Genomic DNA, 7018 nt, shown 5'->3' on the forward strand with positions numbered 1-7018 from the left:
TATTGAAGCTAATTGAATCGATGTCGTAAGTTCGATCTTGAATTTTTAGAACCGAATGACGTACAGGACGTAATTTAAACAAATATTTAACGTTGAAACAACGTCAGTTGTCCTACCACTCCCTCATACGCGCGTGCGGTCGGGATTTTCAAATAACAGAAATCATATTTATAAACACTACATGCAAAATAAAGAAAATGTTATAGCGCACGCGTGTGTGCGATACATTTGTGCACGCTTGCGCAAGTGTATGCGGGCTATTATAGGCATGTATGTGCGCAGGCATGCGCGTATAAAGTATTACGGGCAGGCATATATATATATATATATAGACAGGTGTCTACAACACCTAGCTGTCTGTCACACACAAAAACACAACTTACGTACGTAACATAAAAGCTTAGCTATTATATAGGCATACGTTTTTTTGCGTCATGAAAATCACAGCGACACGCTGCCTGAGAGTTGCGTTAATTTAACAATGAAAGCAAATATGTTTACTATGATTTTAAAACTTAAATATTTACACATTACTAAATCCACACGCGTACCATAAAATAAAAGTAATGATTCGTTAGCGTGAGCGTCTATGTGCCGCCAGCGCGCGTGCCGCGTTTGTTTCGCTGCTATACAGCGCTAGGATACAGCGCATCGATCGTTGTTTGATATGGGGTTGCAATATGGGTTCGCGTGTGATCCTGTATAATGAACGAACAACCGTGAGCACAACCGGACGCGTATGCGTTTTCACGCCCATTCCCAATTTTATATTTCTCCTTTCCACGGTTCGTGCACGTGACGGCACTGACGTGTACATGCATGTATTAATTTTAAAATCGTAAGACTTGACGTAGTACATATACGTACTGACACTGGTATAACTGCTTATGCAATTTCTGCAAGTCAATTTACGCGGTAAATTTATTCATTTGACATGTTTGCCGAAACTCATGTATTACGTGAAACTTCTCGGGAAATCCCAATGATACGTGAGCTTTTATCGCAATATCTCCATATTGCCATTTGTATATAAAAAAAAACGCTAAAAATAATAAGATGGAATGATATCATATCATCGACCCACTTAGAGTGGAGCTCGCTCCCACCTCTCGGCGTAGTTACTCGCTGGGTACCTCCAAGCGAGTAACTAAACCGGAGAAGTGGGAGCGAGCACCAGTCTAAAACCCACTCGCCGACACCGTAAACTATTATTATTAGGCCACGCCTACTGGCTATGACGCAACCAGCACTCAGCAAATGAGTAATATTTTGAAACCATGGAGACGGCACGCTACATCGAGTCTCATTATCGTACCTCATTCCAGTATACCGCTGTCCCGATGTAGACCCTACTACTACTAGGCTAGTACTACTAGAGGCAGGTTATCACCGCTAGCGGTTTCGTGTTTGTCACCGTTTATTATAGGTCTATGTATTATGTAAACGGTAAGACGTTATAATCACATAACATCACGCGCCATCGCTCGTGATTTATAGCGTAAACGGATGGTCGTACTCAGAGAGCTGAGTGATAGTTGAGTTGTTACTTGTATGTCTGGCTAGTATATTGGATGTTGCTGCTGTAACTCACTCACTAACTCACTGCCACTGGAAGAGGAACTCAGGAAGAAACGGGACAGTGCGTGGCACCGAGTGAGACAAGTATTTGAGTCGCCCTTCCTTCTAGTACAACGTGCAGCGGACTCAGCCTAATCGTACGTATATATATGTATACGGTAATCGTACAGTAGCCGTAGGCCCTATATTCCTTGTGTGTAATGTTGTCGTACCCAAACTCGAGATTGTGCAGCTATTGCACTGATCTCTATAATATAATCGATTATATTATAGAGATCAGTGAGCGATTGTGCTGCCCAAACTGCGGATTCCCATACTAGTTTGGCTGACCAATCTCAAGATTGGGCAAACTGAAAACAGTCGGTGATTCAACAACCGCTCATAGCGAGTGTGTGCCTTATCTCATATTTATCCAATTATTTATTATAATCATTTAATATTTATACAAAGGTGCCAAACACATTGAGGAAAGAAGGTATACGATCTTTAATAGTTATGATATAACATTTGAAATCCTAATAATCATATGTTTGACTTTGTTTGTGCAAGCTCTGTTTACCTCTGTTGACCACAGCACAGCCACAGGTAGCTGCCAACTGTACGCGGGCTATAGTTACTAACTTACTACTATACTAGAGCTAAGCCACAGGCACAGGCACTTGGAACGTCTCAATAATAAAAAATAATGTAAACACGAATTGTATTTACTACCAAAGGCATAATGTTTCTCTACTCTATTTCGCCTATTATTGCCGATAATTACCAGTAAATGCCGGTCAAATGCTCATCTGCAACACACAAGTACACAGGCACTTGGAACGTCTCAATAAAAAATAAAAATGTAAACACGAATTGTATTTACTACCAAAGGCATAATGTTTCTCTACTCTATTTCGCCTATTATTGCCGATAATTACCAGTAAATGCCGGTCAAATGCTCATCTGCAACACACAAGTACACAGGCACTTGGAACGTCTCAATAAAAAAAAAATAATGGTAAATAAACTCGAAATGTATTTCCTACCAAAGTCTTAATGTTTCTCTACTCTATTTCGCCTATAATCACCTGTCAATGCCGGTCAAATGCTCATCTGCAACACACAAGTACACTGCACGCTAGCTGCTGCACACTGACACATAAATATATAGCGATATCTTATACGCAGTGGCTGGAGGTACGGCAGCCGTCGTTTGTTGAAGCTCCTTTTTGGTGTTAGGGTTAGGGTTAACTTAGGGGTAGGGTTCTAGCTCATCTAAACTCTCAAATCGTGAACTTATTTCCCCAAGGCATTATTTCGAAATCTGGCGCTACTGCCGCCATCTTTGTCTTGTTACGTATGAAAGCAAATGGACTGCCGTACTCGTAGCCTCGAGACATTAAGATACGGCTGCCGTACCCGTAGCCACTGCCTATATTATAACTATATATTTATGTGGCAGTGTGCAGCAGCTAGCGTGCGGCGGCCAGCGTGTGACAGTGTGTTGCAGATGAGCATTTGGACGGCATTTACAGGGAATTGTCGGCAATAATACTAATACGTGAAAGAGAGTAGAGAAACATTGAGATTGGTAGTAAATATATTTCGTATTTATTTAGCATTATATTTTTAATTGATACGTTCCAAGTGCCTGGCTGTGCTGTGGTCATGACTCAGTTGACTGTGTCAAATTTCCAGTAATGCGTTTATGCAATGAAAGTCGGCTAAAAAGACCACGTAACCTGGGGCGCGTTTCACTAACGTCCGCTAAAGTTCTCCGCTAAGTTGTTCGTTTGCTTTTTAGCGAACGGAGAACTTAGCGAACGGACTACTCCTGTTTCATAAACGCTCCGCTATGCCTCCGCTAAATAGCGGAGGAAAGCAGTCAGTCAGCTGGCAGATAACTACAAACATGTGTTACAGTTGCTAGGTTACGTTTTATCATATACATAAGCAACAGCGCTGTGACAGAGATAGCTCTAGAACTAACGCTATGGCAGAGAGTCAGTGTGTGTGTGTGTGTGTGCGTGTGCGTGTGCGTGTGCGTGTGCGTGTGCGTGTGCTTGTGCGTGTGCGTGTGCGTGTGCGTGTGCGTGTGCGTGTGCTTGTGCATGTATGTCTCTCTCTCCCCGTCTCCCTCGTCCTCTCTCCCTCTCCCTCTCCCTCTCCCTCTCCCTCTCCCATCTCTCTCTCTCTCTCTCTCTCTCTCAGTGCGTGTGCCGTTTGTGTGTGTGTTTCTCTCTCTCTCTCTCTCTCTCTCTCTGCTCTCTCTTCTCCTCTCTCCCTCTCCTCTCTCTCTCTCTCTCTCTCTCTCTCTCTCTCTCCCTCTCTCTCTCCTCCTCTCTTTTAGCTCATCTGACATAGGTCAGATGCCGGCTTGTAGAATCGCCATGATTAGTCCGTCCGTCCGGCCGTCGTCCGTCCGTCCGTCTTCAACAGTTGGGCACAAAATCTGAACGTGAGTCGTCACGAAGATTCGGCACATTGGGGGCGGAATCGTCAAAACGAGTTGGGATGTCGAAGGCTGCGGGTCAAAGGTCAAAGGTCAAGAGTGTGTAAAAGGAAGGGGGGAACATTCATCCTTAACTTAAAGGTATAGGGGAAATGCAGAATTGCGGCCACAATCTAACGGCCTCGACCTAGGTCGTGATAGTTTGCCGTCTATGCATTCATGGGTAGGAAAAGCAATCACTGTGCCGAATTGGATGGTCACAGCGTCCACATGGGCACGGGGCAGATTTTAGACATTTTCTGCAGGACATGCGTTGACGGGAAGCGATTGAAAAAACTTTTGTTTCAGCGGTGACCTAGATTTTTAGGCCACTTATTGAAAGGACCATGGGAAAATCTACTTTCTGCTGACATGCGAAGGAGTAAGTGTAGATAACCCTTTTGACCCTCGAAGAGGAGGTTAACATGGATTTGTGACCACTCTGTCTGTTAAAAGAATTTGACTGCCGGGGTTTGCTAGTTAGGAATCTGATACCTGCCTGGACGATCGTGCAGGCGATATCCGCGCGAAGCGCTCAAACGCCACCTACGTGGCGACACTTACTACAAACATCGCTGCCTTTTATCCCAAGCGCAAGTATTCCGCGTTCCTTCTTTAGGGTTAGCTTTGAAGCCGGCTTTTCGCCTGAATTGAGCGTTAACTGCCCATTGCACGAGGGATTCCTCCCAGTTATGTAGAGACGGAGCTAATAATGCTGCAAATTTCGTAGGCCTACTAGGCGCGCTTTCTTTTCTGTGAATAACGGAAGTTTTTTGTTGACATTGTACAATATATCAGCGCTCATGCGTTGCGTTGGTGGCTGAGTTTAGGGGATACGATATATAGGAATTCGTCTTCGCTATTCGTAATAATTACAGTTAGTTTCAGTCACTTTATCTGCTTTGTATCTCTGCATAGTTACACTCCTCATCAAACTAAGATTTTCAAACATGTGGCAGAAGTGCCTACTGTGAACAGTGCGGAAGCTTGAACTGTAAGTGTTCCGTAAGAATTCGACGTGCAATTCCGGAGTTGCTCGCTAGGACGGGCCCAAGGATAGGAGAACATGAGTCCCATAAAAACCAATGTGCCTCGTACTCGTGATTCTACAGGCCCTAGGCTATATATATTATGATACAACACGATCCCCAATGCGAGATCGAACTTGTATCCACAACCTGACGAATACTGTCTATTACTTTACACACTAAAGTACTATGTATACAATAGTTACTAGTAGTAGTAAGTCTATGTACTAGTACTACTAAGTTACCAGGACTACTAGTAACTACAGTATACTAGTAACTAGTACTGATTACTACCAGGAGTAATATGACAAACTGTGTTACCGGCTACTAGTAAGTTACTAATATTAATAATGTGACGACTCCTGATTAGTGATTTACTTAGTACTCCTACTAATATTAATAAAATATAATGCCTAACTAAATACGAAATCTATTTACTACCAACTTCTTCAGTGCTTTCTATAGCATAAGGCTACTCTCTTTGACCTATATTGCAATGTTTCTGTGAATTCGTCGAAATCCTACGCTCAACGTACGCTCGCCGCGCTTGCCATTGCATCTCGCGTCGCCGCGACTGTTGCCACGCCTTACACTAATAATAATATAGCAGGCTAGGAAAGCTGTGCTGACCAAATTCGCTCGACGCTCAACTTCATTTTGAACTTTCACAGCACGAATACACATTCAACAGCCTTCCAATCTTTTTTCCTGCTTCGAACACGTATTCACTTGTATATTAAAAAATAATGTCTCTGTTCGTAACCGGCTGCTTGTGTTCATGCGAAATCACCACAGACTGACGAAAATTCTGGCGTCGCGAACCTTCGCCCAGTAATGGAAATGGCTGTCAGCCGCAACACCATGCAACGTTTTTGCAACGTTCCAAATGGCGAGAGGCTCGTCACGCGAGTTGCGAAAGCAGTGCGCCGCCTGCGCGCCGCCTATAGCATGACTGGCACGTCGCTTCCACTCTCGGCTTTAGCTTAAGTCACATCGATGGGTAATCGGGTGGGAGTGAGTCCCAGTCTAATAGGCCTTTGTCTTGCAGCCATTTCCATTACTGGCAAGGTTCGCGAACGCGAAAATTTCGGCAGTTCTTCTGTGATTTCGCGTGGACACAGCTAGGTTTACGAACGCAGAGACATTAGTTTTTATAACAAAAGTGAAACACTGTTTCTCACGTCCCAAATCTCTTGCCCTCTGTGTACCCTCACTAAAATTTGTAGAGCTGTTCGCTGGTCAGCTATGGATGCGTGCGCGGATAAGCCATTCGAGCGCCGATCCCATAGCTGCCAAGCGCTGCCATACTGTCGTAGGACGTTCCGCGGTCGCGTGCGGCCTTGCCGCGGAACTGCAGCGCAAGATCTGCGCTCAGCAATTCGGGTAAACTTGCTTTCGGGCAACGCGCTTCTCTTATCCGTCTCATCTGGACGTAATTGAGCATATACAATGTCACCCAGTGAAATTTCAAAAAGCTAAAATTGTGTTAGTTTTAAAGAAGTTTTATTGCTCCTTTAAATGTATAATTTCTATGGCAGTCGTACTCAGTATGTTACATGTAACCTAATGCATACCCAGTAGCTACGCCAGTGCATAGAATGCGATCGGAACGTCGAATGTTGTTTGGTGAGCGGTACTGTGCACCAGTTCTTAGTTCAGTTTTTGCCTGAAACACTGCGTAATTGGTTGGTACACGTGGGTGGCACAGCTCTTATTGCGCCTGTAGGCTTTGCGTAGGTAAATCTGATTGAGTGCTTCCATGCTGTCTCTGGCAAAATAGTGTTGCTACTACGTACGATGGGAGCCTTCCATCTTTAGTCTAGAAGACAACTTAAAAGTACGCGCCATCTCGTTTGGCAACTTTCATAACGATCCCAACGAACATTCCTTTGAGAAGGGTCCTGAATTACCATCGCTGTGCATTTCCACTGCTTTCGGCGTG

At 44.1% G+C, this 7018-nt stretch overlaps 1 protein-coding gene across 3 annotated transcripts in view; it reads left to right on the forward strand.

Annotated features, from left to right (window-relative positions):
* The first annotated feature begins 1500 nt into the window (after positions 1-1500).
* Positions 1501-7018, forward strand: part of LOC106820690 — a 15656-nt gene continuing 10138 nt past the window's right edge. The window contains exon 1 of one of the 3 annotated variants that reach the window (XM_014825193.1): positions 1501-1715. The gene's annotated coding sequence lies outside the window, so the exon portion shown is untranslated. Of the gene's footprint in view, positions 1716-2015; positions 2054-7018 lie in introns of those variants that run through there. The other 2 variants (XM_014825192.1, XM_014825195.1) reach the window with 2 other exon arrangements.

The sequence above is a fragment of the Priapulus caudatus genome, unplaced genomic scaffold, assembly GCF_000485595.1.
Source record: "Priapulus caudatus unplaced genomic scaffold, Priapulus_caudatus-5.0.1 Scaffold43, whole genome shotgun sequence".
NCBI lineage: Eukaryota > Metazoa > Priapulida > Priapulimorpha > Priapulimorphida > Priapulidae > Priapulus > Priapulus caudatus.